Here is a 17,789-nt window from a genome sequence, read left to right as displayed (position 1 = left end):
CTGTTCTTCATGCAGGGGCCAGAGTAAAATGCTTTTTGCTTGTTTAAAAAAATCAATTCTGATCATGCCTTTTCCTAGTTTATAATCTCTTGTGACTTCCATTGGGGTTGCCAATAGAGAGCAAGTCTCGGCCCAGCCTTCATTCTCTCCATGGTCTAGCCGCCTCCTTCCTTTCTAGCAACTTCTTCCATGATGCCCCCTTACTCTCCGCAGCCCAGGCCTGCAGGTCTTCCTGTTCAGGAGTGAGCTGCTCTCTCACCACAAAGCCCTGTGCATGCTCTTCCTTCTGCCCTAAAGGAACATCTTGCTTATCCTGGGGATGTCAACCCTCTTCCTATTACAGCTCAGGCACCCTGTTCTATGATTTCGGAACACTCAGTACGTCTCCTTTATGTCGCAGTTGTCATTTGACATCTCTTTGTGCTAGTCTTTCAATACTGCCCCTGTCCTTCTCTCGACTCTAAGCTCTGCGAGGGTAGGGCTTTTGTTTGTTTTCATTCATTTCATAGATAGGATTGAACTGAGGGAAAATTATAGGGTCTAATAGGTGAGGCTCTTCAGTAAATTGGGCTAGATAAGACTAATTAAGTTAGATGTGACCAAGTAAGGTAAAGGCAGGACGCATAGATTAAAGGTGATCACGCATAAGAAGTGCCTGGCCTCTTGTACTACTTGGAATTCCGATGAGATAAATATTATCAGCCCCATATTACACATTAAGACTCAGAGACTTACTCTGCTGCAGGTAGAAAGCTAGCTAATGGGTAGTAGGACCATGATTATTAAGCCAAACTCCAGGATGGGGAGGCTGTGCAGACTGAAGAACATGCCAGGCCATGTGTGAGGAAGTGACAGCCTCCTGGTCTACAGTCTGAAGAGCTTGTTTGTTTGTGTGTCTCAGGAAATGGTTGGCTCACTGTCGGTCTGAAACCAGTCAGGCTGTGAAGTGGGGCATCCAGAAGCAGGGAGAGCTGAAGCTGATTTCACCCCTGCACATTCGTGCCTTGGTGATTAGTGGTCTTCTCTGAGACCTTTTGCAATGCCCTACACACGTGGGGGCAGCTACTAGCCAGGGTGCCAGTCCTCAGAGAGCACTCTACTGAGCCCAGAGCAGGAAGTCACCAGGTGCTCAGACTTTGGAAAATTCATGTACTTCTGAGCCCTGCAGGGAAACAGAGGTGGGCTTGCTACTCCTAGCCCAGGGCTCTGTAGTTACCCCTGAGGAGTGGGGAGGACGTGGGGATGCCCTAGAATAGTGGCTTTCCAGCCCCAGGCTTGGAATATCAAACAAAGGCACAACAGAAGTGTTCTGGTAAAAGGGAATAATCCATAAAGGATGTTGCTAGACAGTTTTTAAAAATGTCTTCAGAATTCTCTTAAATTAGGTTTTTCTTTTAATTACCTACTTATCCTTCAGAAACTTGGAACAGTCCCATTTCTTATCAACATATTCCTTGTCAATTATGCACAGGCACCGGCTTATGGTGCCGAGGGTGATGCTTAAGTACAAGGCAGCTGGAATGTTTTCCCCTTGGGTTGAGGGGAGTGATAGGAATGCTGATGTGCTGCAGCTCTGGGCTGCGGATGGTGGCTGGTGGCAGAGGGGAGAGTCTGAGTGCGGTAGGCAGTAACGCCTGGGGGCAGGATGGGGAGCAGGTGAGCGGGCAGAGCTGTGAATGACAGAGTGAGTGGGGGCTGGGTGCTAACCTCTGATTTTTGTGTTCCTCTAAACTCCTCCTATCCACTGGTTCTTGGCAGTGAATTCCCAAATAGCTGATTGAAGGGATGCTTAGCAAAACTGCCTAATGGCACTTTTTCTCCTCCTGCCTGGTTGGCTATGTCATCATGCTGCTTGACATAAAATTAAGGCTGGAAACGTTTTGGGGGCCTGAGATGTAAGCCTAAAATATGGCAGAGTATATTTGCACGCATGCGTGTGTGTGTGTGGGTATGTGTGTGTTTGTATTATGAGATGCAGTGAGAAGGGTAGTAAGGTACAGGTCTGGACTGTTTGCAAGTTATCTCACCCTCTCCTTGTCCTGCAGCCAGGAAGTCTGTGTGTCCTTGTCGGGGTTAGATGTGATAAGGATGGGTGGTAAACAGAAAGAGGATCATACCTCCCCTTCATGCTGTCATCGGAACTGGACCAGATGTCTATTTGTATTTTAGGGTCAAGCACCTGATAGTTATTCGGAGTGTTTGAACTATGTGGGGTGGGTGGGTACATTCAGGTAGGAGGAAGTATAAAGAATTCAGTTTAGAAGGCACAACTGTGGGGATGGGCCCCCTTTCCCCACTCAGAGAGAGATTTCTGTCTGGAGATGTCAGTTCCACTTGGTCAAGAGGAGGTTTTCCCTTCCCATCCTCATCAGGTATTGAACCCCTAACTCCCATCCCTGATCTGGGGCTCATGCATGTCTAGGGTTCTGAGGTTACAGAGAGCTGGAGTCCCTTCCCGTCATGCCCCCACTTTCCTGCACCTTTTTCTTGCTTCCTGGTCACTCCTGTGCCCCTTTTTGGGGTTTTCCTCAGCTCCAGTCAGGTGTTCAGGCACCTGAAAACCAAGCAGGGAAAGGAGCTTTTCTATGCAGAGCTTGATACAGGAGTTTCCTTGAGTCTGTTTCTGCTTCAGTGTGGGTAGAAGGCAGCCTCAAGGTATCAGTGTGAAAACAAAGGGGATGGAAATGCACAGATTGATATGAGAAAGCAATGCCATGTGTCAACACAGGCCTGCCTGCTCTATCCCTGTTCACTTGAAAGGGTTAACTGGGCATGATCAGATGTAGTCATAGTGATTCTTATCTGACAAAGTCTGTTTAGATATCTAAGAACTGATTTTGGAGGCAGGTGCAAATTCAATCCCATCTATGTCACTTGTTAGCTGTGGGACTGTAGGCAGATTATTTAACTTCTCTCAGCCTCGATTTCCTCTGTAAAACAGAGGTAACAATAGAACCTATTAGATGAGGGAAATGTGAGTAAGGCTCTCAGCACAGAACCTGACATATAGTACAGTTTTAGTAAGTTAGGATCAGTCCTGTTTAATTATGTGGCCTTTGGCAGGCCGTTTAAGCGCTCTATGCCTTGTTTTCCTTATTTGTAAAAGAGAAGAATGTCTGCCTTAGGTAACTAACAAGGATGTATGAGAATGCACTTTGAACAAAGCATAACACGCTATATAATCAATAAAAGCAAGATTATCATTTTCCTAGAACTACACTAAAGCAATTCTGGTGGTCTCCAAAGTGTGCTTATCTGGCTACAGACTTAGGTCGTGATTTAGAGATGCCTGTGGAGCTGTTGGAGGAACCAGACACATGGGAAATAGTGATAAAAGCTGCTAAAGACAGAGGGTCCTGCCCTGGCTGTCACTTCCTGCTGCTGCCACTAATGGCTTTGGGATTTGGCTTCTTCCTATCATGAGGTTCTTGCCACTGGAAGGTGGTGAGTGCCATCCTCAGCTCTTGTTGGAGCATCTAATTGAAAACACATCTAATTTGTACACTTTATTGCCCCTTTCATTCTTTAACTCTGGTACTTACCATGCTATCTAACTGTAAGAGGGTGTGCTGAAAAAGTAAAAGGAAATGCAATTCAGACTTTTCAGTTTTGCTTTATCATTGTTTAACCTTGATTATTGCTTAGACAAAGCTGAAAATATTGTTCATAATCAGTTCAGTATTTTTTTGAAATTGATTTCAATAATCTATAAAAATTCAGAAATACAACTTTATCAATTAACAAGCCAGCTATAGAACAGATTCTCTCTGCAGATCCTGAAGTCCAGCTTGAAAGGGGCTCCTAGTTTCTATTTATCTTGATTTGTATCTATAACATATCCCATCATAAATCCAGCAGCCCATCTGGTGAAGGGGACATGAGAACATTCTTCATGGTAGCAAATATGTTTAATTTTTTTCACACTCTGAGCAGAGCTATTGCCCGTGTCTATATTTTTATAAATTAGCTGTACCAAATGCCACTTTCCTATTCACCGTATACAGTAGTGATTAGTCAATTCAGCTTGATCCAGAGTTCATTTTCATAAAGGAAACAAACTTTTGAAAGCGTAGCTCAATATGAAGGATTCTATCAAGACACCTGGAAGGGACCAACAGTGTATTGTTTTTAAGGATAATTTGCTCTGGAACACTGCCAACACATGCTAAAATGTGCAGCCTTTCTCCAGTAAGTTGCTCTTTTCTGAGTATTTGGGAAATGGCTAAAGCCGTTAATGTTTATGGATCATCATGTGGCAAGTAGGAGATTTCTTCCTCCCTTTCTCCCTCCCCATTTCAGAGTTCTAGTTTAGTTTCATTTTGTTAGGTTTTAGTTTTTATGGCACCATACTCTAGACTCAGAAAGTATATCTTCTGTCTAAAAGGCATGGGCTAAATAAATGTTTTTTGAATGAATGAGTGAAAGAAAGAGTAAATAAAAGGATTGACTTTTGAATGCAAAAGGTAATGATTGACATGGAAACAGAATGGTGGTTGCTAGGAGCTGGAGAGGAGCCAATAAGGAGTTTTTGTTTAATGGGTACAGAGTTTTTGTTTTCAAGATGAAAAGAGCTCTGGAGCTGGATGGTGGTGATGGGTGCACCACAATATGAATGTATTTAATCCACAGAACTGTACACTTAAAATTGGTTAAGAAACAGTGATGTCAGCAAATGAAAGTATAGGAGGTTCCAACCCTCAAAGTCACACAAAAACATTGATTTTGACAATTATCCATGGTAAGAATACCCCTGTGGTAACTCAGGAGTCCAATGGAGAGATTCTAGAACCCCATTTGAGACAAAAAAATCTGAGAATAGAAGCCTTGAAGAGGATAATAAGAACAGTCTCACTTTACCTATGTCACGCCTTTCTCAAGGTGGCACAGCTCAATGCCAAGAGAGTCCACCTTGTTCTATGATTTATCCAGTGGGGTAAAGAGGGAGTGTAGTGACTATCTGATTTCCACAGCCTCACAGGACGTTGTCCAAGATGCTCATTTCTGCCTTGCCCCACTCCTAGATCACTAGGGGGATTGGCATGTTTGAATAGTCTAGGGGAAGCTAGGAGCAGGGAAAAGAGGCAGGAGCTCACAAAAACCATTGCATAGATCTCAACATATGGCCATAGAGCCTATTAACTGCCTGTGAACTCCACCAAGGGGCCCACCCATGAACCCCATGGGATGCCTCACCTGCAGTCATGTGCCCCCACAACTGGCTTCATGTGCCCCCGCAAAAGATGGTGTACACAAGCTTCTGAGATGGTGTGTACATGCTGTTTCAGACAGCACGTGAATATCAGCACCTAGCTCAACTCTGGGATGCAGAGAAGGTGTACAAATGTGAACACTACAGGACACTGCCCTGGGGAAAATAAAGGGCAGTGCCCTGAAGTGTTGATTAAGCAAAGGCCAGTGCCCTAAAGTGGAATTGAGAGAAGGCCAACAATACTAAGATGCCCCTCACTGCCTGCAAGAGGGGACGAAAGAAGTGGGGCAGGTGTGTCCATAGATATGAACATCATTCTCTCCCTATACCAGTCAGTAAAGACAGGAGGAGGAGACTGCTTCTTCAAATGTGAAAATAGCAACACAAGCCTTCAAGGAAAATGAAGCATCAAGGAAACTTAACACTAATAAAGGAAAAAAATAAAGTCCCAGTAGTTGGCCCCAAAGAGGTGAATATCTATGAATTGCCTGATAGAGAATTCAAAATAGTTGTCTTAAAGAAGCTCGGTAAACTACAAGAGAACAGAGACAACTAAATGAAATCAGTAATACAATACTGAACAAAATGGTAAGTTCAGTAGAGATAAAAATCATACAAAGAACCAAACAGAAATTCTGAAGCTGAAGATACAGTGGCTAAACTGAAAATTCTATAGAGAGCCTCAATAGCAGACTCAAACAGAAGAAAGAATTGGTGAACTTGAAAACAGATCAATTGAAGTGATTCAGTAAGAGGGAGAAACAAACAAAAGAATGAAAAAGTGAAGACTGTATCTGTGACATATGGGACAGTATCAGACAAAATTCCAGAAGGAGCAAAGAAAGAAGAAAGGGACAGAAATCTTATTTAAAGAAATAGTGACAGAAAACTTCCCAAATCTGAGGAGGGCAGTGAACATCCAGATCCACAATGCTCAAAGAACCCTTAATAGGCTGAACATCAAGAGATCTTCACTGAGACATATCATAATCTAACTGTTGAAAGTCAAAGACAAAGAATTTTGAAAGCAGCAAAAGGGAATCAACTCATTACATACAAGGGAATCCTTATAAGACTACCAATGGATTTCTTAGTGGACTCCTGCAGGCCAGGAAAGCATGGGGCAATATATTCAAAGTGCTGAAAGAAAAAAAAATCTGGCAACTAAGAATACTTTTTAGAGTGCCTGTTGTTAAAACAAAACAAAACAAAACAAAACTGTTGGCAAGCATATGGAGAAAAGAGAACCCTGGTACACTGTTAGTGGGAATATAAATTGGTACAACCATTATAGAAAACAATATGGAGGTTCCTTAAAAAATTAAAAATAAAACTAACATATGACCTGGCAATCCCACTTCTGGGTATTTATCCAAGGGGATTAAAATCAGGATCTCGAATAAATGTCTACACTCCCGTATTCCTTACAGCATTATTCACAGTAGTCAAATATTCACAATAGCCAAGAAGCAACCTAAAGGTCCATCTACAGATGAAAGGATAAAGAAAATGTTTAGTATATCTATATAAATATTTTATATATGTATACATAAAAAATTTCCTTTATCCATTCTTCTGTAGATAGACCTTTAGGTTGCTTCTTGGCTAAAGCATATATATATATATATAATGGAATATTATTTATGTTGCCTCTTGGCTAAAAAGTATATACATATATATATATATATATATATATGTATATAATAGAATATTATTCAGCCTTAAAAAGAAGGAAATGCTGTCATATGTGACATGAATGAACCTGGAAGACATGCTAAGTGAAATTAGCCAGTTACAGAAAGACAAATACTACATGATCTCACTTATATGTGGAATCTAAAATATTCAGACTTATAAAAGCAGAGAATAGAATGGTGGTTACCAGAGGGTAGAATGGTGATAACCAGGGGCAGGGGGAATGGGAAGATAGATGTTGGTCAAGGAGTACAAAGTTTCGGCTATGCAAGATGCATAGATTCTGGAGATTTATTTACAGCATGGTGGATAGATAACAATATTGTATTATAGACTTGAAATTTGCTAAGAGGGTGCAACTTAAGGGTTCTCACTACACACACCCACAAAGGGTAACTATGTGGTGTGATGGATATATTAATTAGCTTGATTGTGGTGATTATTTCACAGTATATACAGGTATTAAATCATCAAGTTTTATACCTTAAATATATACAATAAAAATGGTTAAGATGGTAGATTTTATGTTATATGTATTTTACCACAATAAGAAAAATTGGAGAAAAAAAGACAGTGATTGATAGTTGGCCACTTTTTTTTTCTCCTAAATGCTGGAGATGAGGATGAAATTACAAGTACTATAGTCCCTAGGTCACACTTTACTGGTCCTGCCTGTAAAGGGGGAGGGGAGAGGGACTAGATGGACACTAACAGTTATTAAGCATCAATTATAGGCTAGGCACTGTGTTAGGACAGTTTATATGTATTATCTCATTTGATCCTCGTGACAATAATATGAGATTGTGTGACCACTCTATTACTTTTATTACTACTATGTTACTTTTTATTATAGATACAATATAATAACTACATTAAAGGAGATTTAAAAATTAATTCAGCAAGTCCGTGGTCAGTCTAACCCAATGACAGATTCCGCTTTTGCACAAGATCATGCCTTTTTGAACACTATTATTTCTGGTTTACTCCTCAGCCACCTTTTTTTTTTAACTTCTGTGATGATGTTTACTGTCTCTAAAATGGGTTGAATCTGTCTGACTTGTCATTGGACTCTCCCTCTTTGGCCCCTACAGATCATGTGTTTGCAGTTCAAGGAACTCACCTGAGTCTTGCCTTTAAGTCTTGCCTGGATTTGTTCAGATAAATAAAGTAGCAATAATAATACTAATAATACTAATAATAATAATAGTTAAAGCTAACACTAATAATATTATATTATTATTTCATTTAATCCTCCTTTGAGACAGATGAACTGTCATTGTCTACGTATTGGTGCTCAGAGAGGTTAAGTAGCTTGCCAGGGGCTCACAGATAGTGAATAGTGAAGCCAAAATGCAAATCCAGCCTGTCTTGCTCCAGAGAGAATATAGAGTGAACACAGATAAAATTTCTTAGTTACCAAGAAGTTGAGTCTCCATTAATAATAAGAAACAATTATGGCAGAACCAGATATAGTATATAGTAGACAGAGGATTGAAAAAAAGAATAACCTCTCACCTTTCAGGCCCTTTCTGTATCAAACATGCTTGCTCCCAATTGCTTTTACTTTGGTTGGAGTCTTACTCATTTTCATCTGGTAACCTCCCTTCTCTAGGATGGAAGCCACATGAGACTATTGAGCATTTGAAACAATGCTTGTCTGAAAAGAGATGTGCTATAAGTAGGAAATATCAGATTTAGATTTGGAAGACTTAATATGAAAAAAGTATATAAAATATCTCATTAGCAACTTTCAAAGTATTGATTGCATGTTAAATTTAAAAATATTAAAATTAATCTCACCAATTTTTAAATATGACCATTAGAACATTTAAAATTCTTACGACTTGCATTATATTTCTACCAGACAGAGCTGCTTAGATTTACTAATTAGTATCTTTCTCCTTTCAGTTCTGTAGACTTGATGAAAGGTTTGTCCTCAAGAACTTTGCCTTTGGGACTGGGTTAGCCATTTGAGGCTCTAAAAGTCAGTGTTAAGCTCCTAAACTTACTGTATTTAGTTTATTTATTTTAACAAGTTTAACTGTTTATACCCAATACAGGAGGTGATAAGGAAAGCATTTTCTTTTGTCTGCTTTAGTCCCTGCTTTGCTCTGAAATTAAATCTCTGACCAGAACATGGTTGCTACCCTGTCTTATGACCCCACGATTGATTTTTTTTTTCAAACTGAGATGTGTGCTGGGGAAATAATTCTTTATTTTTCTGCTCAAGGGCCAGCTGAAGAATTCCAAGTTGCCTTTGAAATGTTTAGGAAATGGTATAGCCTGTTATTAACTCTCTCTGCTAGAGAACCTTAAGCATTAGTTATGCTGCTATTGTTATCAACTGTTTCAGACATCTCTCTTAAATGATGTATATCCAGAAAAAGTCACAGCCTCCCTGCTTAAGAAACTTGGGACATTAATGAAGAGGCAGACTTTCTGATCTATTAGGCAGTGACAGACTGAGTAATCAAGAGTGAGATGGTGAGGCTCAGTCTCTAACGTCAACATACAGCCAGCAAAGAGAGTGAGCTATGTGGTCTGCAGTATTTGGGGAAGGCTTTTCGAAGGCAGTGAGCCTGGAGGGATGAGTGGTTTTTGGACTGCTCTAAAGTTAGTGATATAGGCTAGGATGGTCACAGAGATGGGCATGATATTGCCAGGGGACAATTTGGGGAGGGAGGGATGTAGCCCCTGGGAACAGTCACAGGTAAGTGTAAGTGAAGTTGGAGGTGGGGATAGATGATAGGGGTCTAGAGTCTGAATCTGACTCAGGAGGAACCTACTTGTATGTTCCTGGACAGAGTCAGACAATGAAAACCCCAGTCTTATGTTCTGAGGGATTGTGTGTGATTTTCGCATCTTCTGTTTGTCAGTATGGAAGTTGACACAATGGCAAAGCATTAAAACATTTAAATAAACAATTATATAGTACTTATGTGTATCAGACACTTTATTTACAAATAAATAGATAATTTTAAAACAAATACATAATTATATCATAGCAAGTGAAACTGTTTCTTGCTTATAGTAATCAATTTAAAGCCACATATTAAGTTAATGATACTGTAAAAGGCAGGTAGATGTAACAAACATCTTAAAGGTTTTCTTTTTTCTTTTTTTTTTTTTTTTGAGACGGAGTCTCGCTTTGTCATCGCCCAGGCTGGAGTGCAGTGGCGCGATCTCGGCTCATTGCAAGCTCCGCCTCCCAGGTTCATGCCATTCTCCTGCCTCAGCCTCCGAGGAGCTGGGACTACAGGCGCGCACCACCACACACGGCTAATGTTTTGTATTTTCAGTAGAGACGGGGTTTCACCGTGTTAGCCAGGATGGTCTCGATCTCCTGACCTCGTGATCCGCCCGCCTCGGCCTCCCAAAGTGCTGGGATTACAGGTGTGAGCCACCGCGCCTGGCTAAAGGTTTTCATATTGCATTTTACTGATGGACAACTGAGACTCCAGAGGCCCCAAAACTTCATACAGCAGATTTATCTAGCAGTGGCATGCAGGGTAGGTTGAGGGTTGAGCAAGGAGTTCAGTTAGCAAATTCTTCAGGAGTGAGGTGATGGGAGTCTTGTTCTGAAGCGGCGAGAATGGAGAGGAAACACGAGAGCTGTTGGTCGGGCCATTGTTCAGGAAGCTGTTGCTGCCTGTCTGGTTATTTCTCTGTACCTTTGGGTTAATCTCTGATGACCATTTAAGGTGCAGACTCCTGGTGTGTGGCAGTGGTTCTATATGTCAAATTGGGCAGGTGCCATGAGAGAACTCATAATCCAAGGCTGACATTATCCAGTGCTTACAGTGGGCCACACGTCCTATGCTAAGTCCTGAATTACCTCTTTCATTCCTCACCGTAACTCAGTGAGGTGTCTGCCATTATTTCCCCTCTTTTACAGACGAGGGAACCAAGGCTCAGCGAGCTTCAGTAATTTGCCACAAGTCACACAACTAGGACTCAAACCCAAGTCTGTCTGACTGCAAGGTCTTTAACCATCATGTATACTGCCCGCCTCATTATTGATTGATAGTAATGACTGTTTATAGCATCTTTCATGTTTCTCCCTCATTTAACCTTGAGTAGGGGTTTCTCTGACTTAGCTTGGAACTCAGTATTGGAAACTACAGAAATTCACCAGGCAAATCTCCATTTCTAACCCCCAGTGCAACATACTTATATATGTTATTCTATGGTTTATATCATCATTAAAGTGGCTCTACCTGGCCCTTTAAGAAGCTAATTAATCACTAAATATAAACCACAACTTGTTCTTTTCAATCCTCTGCATGTTTCTTCCCCCCATTGTGTGATGCCATCTGGTGCTATGAGCTCATGCTTTTTGTGTTCCTTTTCAGAGAGCCAGATTCATTGCTCTCTAAACCCAGAGAGCCAGTTAATTTCAAAGTTTGCATGTATGACTTTGAAAAAATTGGAATCTAATGCCTCCTTGTGGATTTTAACAGTATAAATTATTCCTTAACACTGCATGGAACTTCCATCTTTACCACCATCTATGTATATGTGTATGCTTGTCTTTTTATCAAAAAGACCTAATTTGTTTTTGGTTGCTTGATTTGTTCTGTCAAGCAACTACAGGTCTTTTCCTGTAAGATTTTTGTGGTTTCATTTTGTCAATTTAATGTGTGTGCTGTAGGGAGGCAAACCTTAATAATACTGCTTTCCTCTTCAAATCTATCTGACTTTCTGCTACGACAGTGGAACAAGTGTTTAAGAACAAGGACATAAAACAGCTAATGGCAGGTCTCTGACACTGCTGCTGAGCTGTCTTTCATTCCCACTTTCTCTTCTAATTCTGCCTGAAGTCTCTAATCATCTTCCAAGGGAGTGGAACACCTGGACCATAGAACATTTTCTTGCAAACTCAGCTGTGGAGCTCTGGGCTCGCTACCAGACCCCCACTCTTTGGAGTCCTTGAGTACTGCTTGTTACTGTCAGCCCAGACCTCATCATTTTCCCTACCCTCTTTCTCTTCTCATTTCAGAATTCTTGGCACTTTAAATTTAGCCTGAGAGCCCCATGGAGAAGGAAAGGCGATTTGGTGATGTGTGCACTACTTACCTCATTCCTGGCACATGCAGAGGAAGCAGGAGAACCCTGGGCCAGCTGCCACCTCCTTCCTGTTACTCTTCTTGCCCACTGGGATCCTGCCCATTACAAGCAAAGAGCAGAGGAGGAGATGGGTCTTGAGTATATTTGCAGTGATTTAAAAGGGACCACACGTTTCCCTGGCACAGAAGCTGTTCTAAGGCCAGCTCCTGTGAGTCTGAGAAAATAGTTTCTCCCCAGTTCACACCCTCTCTCCAGCATTTAAGCAGCTTCTGTGAGAGGCAGGTAGGATGAAGCCACTGAGTCAGCCATGTAGCCAATCCAATCTCCTTCAATTAAGAATCAACTTTGTTTCCAAAAGAGCATATGTTGGTGCTAAACTGGAAAGATTGTTTTTTATTTCAAATTGACAGTACATCTAGTAACTCTAGCTTAACTGTCCACAAAATTAAGATGCATGTCTAGAAAACTAAGGACTGCTAACTTTTCTGAGTAGTAGTATTTAATATATAAAGTTTGGGTAACAGCATTTATGTTAAAGCTTGGTTACAACTGAGTAATAGCCTCAGGCTAGTTACTTAACTCTGAGCTTCAGATTTTTTTACTCATTTAGTGTGGTTAATAATACCTTTTATATTTAGCTCAGAAGGTTGTTGATGAGTAGCAAATGCATTGTGTCAAATACTTTTTCTGCGTCTTTGAGATGATCAGGTGGTTTCTGACCTTTATTCTGTTGATATGGTATGTTGTATTAATTGATTTTAATATGTTGAAACAATCTTGCATTCCTGAGATAAATCCCACTGGATCATGACGTACAACCCTTTTCAAATGTTGCTGAATTCGGTTTGCTAATATTTTGCTGACGAATTTTGCATATCTATTCATAAGGAATAGTATGTATTTTCCTTTTCTTGTGGTATCTTTGGTTTTTCGTATCAGGGTAATTACTGGCCTCATAGAAAGAAGTACGAAGGTCCCTTCATTTTCTGTTTTGTTGTTGTTGTTGTTGTTTTGAAGAGTCTATGAAGGATTGTTAATTCTTCCTTAAACATTTGGTTAAATTTACCAGTGAAGCCATCTGGTCATGGAATTTTCTTTGTGGCAAGTTTTTACTAAGTTAATTACTAAATCAGTTTCTTTACTTATTATAGATGTGTTCAGATTTTCTGTTTCTTCTTGACTCAGTTGTCTTGGAGTTTTATATTTCTAGGTATATGCCATTTTATCTGTTTTATCTAATTTGTTGGCATGTAATTTTTCACTGTGTTCTCTTAAGCTTCTCTATATTTCTCTAAGATTGTTAGTGGTAGCCTCTGTTTCATTTCTGATTTTTGTTGTTGTTGTTTTGTTTTTTTGGAGACAAAATCTTACTGCATTGCCCATGCTGGAGTGCAGTGGCGCCATCTTGGCTCACTGCAACCTCTGCCTCCCAGGTTCCAACAATCTTTGTGCCTCAGCCTCCTGAGTAGCTGGGATTACAGACATGTGCCACCATGCCTGGCTAATTTTTTATACTTTTAGTAGAGATTAGAGATGGGGTTTCCCTCTGTTGGCCAGGCTGGTCTTGAACTGCTGGCCTCAAGTGATCCATCTGCTTCAGCCTCCCAAAGTGCTGGGATTACGGGCATAGCCAAATTTTGGTTTTGTTTACTTTCTCAATTTTTAATTTTTCATTTTATGTATTTCCACCCTAGTTTTGTAATCTCTTTCCTTAGTGTGCTCTTCTTTTTCTAGTTTTTTAGGGTGGAGAGTTAGGATACTGATTTGAGATCTTTTTGGTTTTATTTTTGTTTTGAGATAGTCTCACTCTGTCCCCCAGGCTGGAGTGCAATGGCGCAGTCTCAGCTCACTGCAGCCTACATCTCCTGGGCTTAAGCAATCCTCCTACCTCAGCCTCCTGAGTAGTTAGGACTACAGGTGCATGCCATCATGCCTGGCTAATTTTGTTTATTTTTTGTAGAGACAGGATCTCACTGTGTTGCCCAGGCTGCTCCCGAACTCCTGGGTTCAAGTGACGCTCCCACCTCAGTTTCTCTAGTGTTGGGATTACAGGCATGAGCTACTGTGCCAGGTGAGATATTTTTTTAATGTAGGCATTTACAGCTATAAATTTCCCTCAAAACATTGCTTTAGCTGCATCACATAAATTTTGGTATGTTGTAATTTTGTTTTTATTAATTTCAAAATGTTTTCTAATTTGCTCTAGTGATTTCTTCTTTACCTTATCGGTTATTTAGGAGTGTATTACTTAATTTCCACAAATTTGTGAATTTCCAAAATTTTATTTTATTATTTATTTCTAATTTCATTGCATTGTGGTGAGAGAACTTACTTTGTATGACTTTAATGTTTTTAAATTTATTAAGATTTATTTTATTGCCTACATATGGTCTATCCTAGAGAATATTCTATGTGCACTTGAAAAGAATGTGTATTTTGCTGTTGTTGGATGGAGTGTTCATAGATGTCTCTTGTATCTAGTTGGTTTATAATGTTGTTCAAGTCTTCTGTTTTTTGTTGATCTTCGGTCTAGTTGTTTTACTAGTATTGAAAGAGAAGTATTGATGCCTCCAACTATTATTATTGAATTGTCTATTTCTCCCTTCAATTCTGTCAGTTTTTGGTACTGCATGTATTTTGGGGGTCTATTGGTCAGTATATGTTTATGATTACTATATCTTCTTGATGGATAAACCCAGTTATCATTATAAAATATCTTTCTTTCTCTCTAGTAACAATTTTTGTCTTAAATTCTGTTTTGTCTGATATTAGTATAGCCATTTCATCTGTCTTTCAGTTACAGTTTTCATGGTATATCTTTTTCCATCCTTTAAAATTTCAACCTATTTATGTCTCTTGTAGAGAGATCCTTTAAAATTTCCATCCTTTAAAATTTCAACCTATTTGTGTCTCTTGTAGACATCATATAGTTGGATTATGTTGTTTTATCTACAATGCCAATCTCTGCCTTTTTATTGGAGTATATATTTATATTTAGTATAATTTTTGGTAAGGTAGGATTTATATATGCCGTTTGTCTATTTGTTTTCTATATGACATATGCATTTTTTTCCTGTTTCTTCATTAATGTTTTCTTTTGTGTCAAATACGTGTTTTCTAACATAGCTTTTTAATTCTTTTTGTTGTCATTGTTTCATTTACTACATTTTTTTTTTGTTATTTTCTTAGTTGTTGCCCTGTGGATTACAAGTGACGTCTTAATTTAGTTTGGATTAATACCAATTGAATTTCAATAGTATATAAAAACTTTGCTTCTATATAGTTTCATCCCCACTCTCCTCCTCTGTACTATTATTGTCATACAAATTACGTGTTTATACATTGTATGCTGATCAACCAAGATTTATAATTATTGCTTTTTGTCTTTTAAATCAGATAGGAGAAAAAAAGCTGCAAACAAAAATACATTTATACTGTCTTTTATGGTAACTTATGTTGTAAACTTTATATGTGCTCTTTATTTTTTAAATATGAGTTCAGTTATTATCCTTCATTTCACCCTGAAAGACTCCCTTTAGTATTTATTTTTAGGCCAGGTCTCTCAGTTTTTGTTTAGCTGGGAATATTTTATTTTTTTTCTTCATTTCTGAAGGATAACTTTGATGCATATAGGATTCTTGGTTGACAGTCTTCTTATTTCTGTGTTTTGAATATGTCATCCTATTCCCTTCTGGCCTCCATGATTTCTGATGAGAAATCAGCTGATTGTGTTTCAAAGATTTTTTTGGTGTATATGATAATTTGCTTTTTTCTTGCTGCTTTCAAGATTCTCTGTCTTTGGCTTTCAACAGTTTGATTATGATCTATCTGGGTGTGGGTCTCTGAATTTATCTTATTTGTAGTTCCTTGAACTTCTTAGAAATGCAGGTTCATGTTTTTAATCAAATTTGGGAAGTTTTTGGCAGTTATTTCTTCAAATATTCTTTTTTGATCTTCCTTCTCTCCTCCTTTCTGCAGCTCTCATTATGCTTGTGATGGTGCCTCACAGGTCTCTGAGGCCCTGACCATTTTTAAAATCATCCTTTTTTCTGTATTTTTCTCAGATTGGATAATTTCAATGGACCTGTCCTCAAGTTTGTTGCTTTTTTCTACCTCCTCAAAACTTCTTTTAAGCCTCTGATGCATTTTTCTTTTCAGTTATTATACTTTTCAACTCCAGAATTTCTGTTTTTTTCTTTTCAAGAATATTTCTGTCTTATTACTAATATTCTCTATTTAGTGAAACAGCACTCTTGTCCTTTCCTTTAGTTATTTGGATAGGTTTTCTTTACTTTGAACATATTTAACATAGCTGATTTAAAATCTTTGTAAGGTAAGTCCAATATTTGGGATCCCTCAGTGACAGCTCCTATTGACTGCTTCTTTTTTCTTATTCTTTGCATGTCTTGTACTTTTTTTGTTGAAAACTGGGAATTTGAAATAACGTACTATGGCAGCTCTGAAATGAGATTCTTGTCCCTCTCTAGGGTTGATTATTGTTTTTATTGTTGTTGCTGTTGTTTCTTTAGTGGCTTTCCTGAATGAATCCTATGAAGTCTGTATTCTTTGTCATAGGAGGGCCCTTAAGTCTCTGCTTGATTGGCTTAGTGGTAAACTAATTGTACGGAAATGTTCTTAGCCTGCTAAAACCAATAAACCTTCCAGTCTTTGCCAATGGGGTTTGTTGTGTGCGTGTTGAGTATGCCTTCAACTCTGCCGTAGCTTTCACTTCCTGCTTACAGAGCCTCAAGGTCAGTCTCAAATGGAATGATAGTTCTGAAGAATACAAATGTAAGCTATTACTACGTTTGTGGTCCTTTATCTGTCATTGTTCTCATACTATATTATTTTCCCTTTGGAAGCACAGGCATTTCCTGACTTATAAACAGCTAACTTATAAGTAAACAGCTACCTTTAATGCCTTAGACCTCACAACCACTGCCATTGGGCTCATGTTGACAAAACAAATTAAAAAAAAAAAGAACTTTGAATTTTGAGAAAATGTGTGGTTTCATAAAAAAAAAAAAAGCTTCCAAAAATCAGAGATAGTTTGGGTAGTTTTTCTCAAAGGGAGATTCAAAGACTACCTGCATCAGGATTACTTGGGATGCTTGTTAAAATTCAGCTTCCTGGCTCCATCTCAAAACTTTTGATTCAATATATCTGGGGTAGAGTCCAGGAGTTTAAATTTTTGACGAGTCACCTAGGTGATTCCTATGTACACTAATATTTGAGAAACTCCTTAGGGAAGATAATCCTGTAGGTACATTCACAGGAGGGACTGAGGTTCATGATGCAAATTGTGCACAAATATTAATCTCTTCCCTTCACTGTATAATCTTTTTAAAATTTCACTTTTATACACACTAAGATTCCACCAATTAGAAATTTATTTGCATCTATGAATATTTTTTTAAACAGCTGGCAGTGTTAAAGGACTAACAGTCATTCATGCTTTTTAAAAAATTAGTTTAATCAGATTGCATTTATCCAAACAACTGGCCAAGATGATTTAAAGTGAGAGAAGAACATTTTATAAGTTTTATAAATTTTAAGACAGAGTAGATACTTTTCATGAAATTCAGAAGCCTTTAGGAGAAGAGAATTATGGACCCATGTTAATTTATGCAGTAAAACATGGGTGTGTGAGGTGGGTGTGAGGAGGTAGAGAGTTACTAGATTAACCAATGTGTACACCTGCCCATGTCAAAATATTGTGCCTGGAGCTGGCCATACAACCAGATAGGGGAGGAAAATTATTTTCTTTCTTGTTTCTACTTTCAGTATTACCCTTTTTCTCAAGATCTAGAATTCAGGT

At 38.9% G+C, this 17,789-nt stretch overlaps 1 protein-coding gene across 5 annotated transcripts in view; it reads left to right on the top strand.

Annotated features, from left to right (window-relative positions):
* TMEM178A (transmembrane protein 178A) overlaps window positions 1–17,789 on the top strand; it is a 53,156-nt gene that overhangs the window by 21,250 nt on the left and 14,117 nt on the right. Inside the window, exon 1 of one of the 5 annotated variants that reach the window (XM_074011932.1) lies at window positions 12,077–12,179. The exons of the other annotated variants lie outside the window; for them this stretch is intronic. The gene's annotated coding sequence lies outside the window, so the exon portion shown is untranslated. Of the gene's footprint in view, window positions 1–12,076; window positions 12,180–17,789 lie in introns of those variants that run through there. 5 annotated transcript variants of the gene reach the window in all.

This window comes from Macaca fascicularis, chromosome 13 (genome assembly GCF_037993035.2).
Source record: "Macaca fascicularis isolate 582-1 chromosome 13, T2T-MFA8v1.1".
NCBI classification, from domain to species: domain Eukaryota; kingdom Metazoa; phylum Chordata; class Mammalia; order Primates; family Cercopithecidae; genus Macaca; species Macaca fascicularis.
The sequence above is the reverse complement of the archived record's forward strand: the minus strand, read 5'-3'. Positions and strand labels throughout refer to the sequence as shown.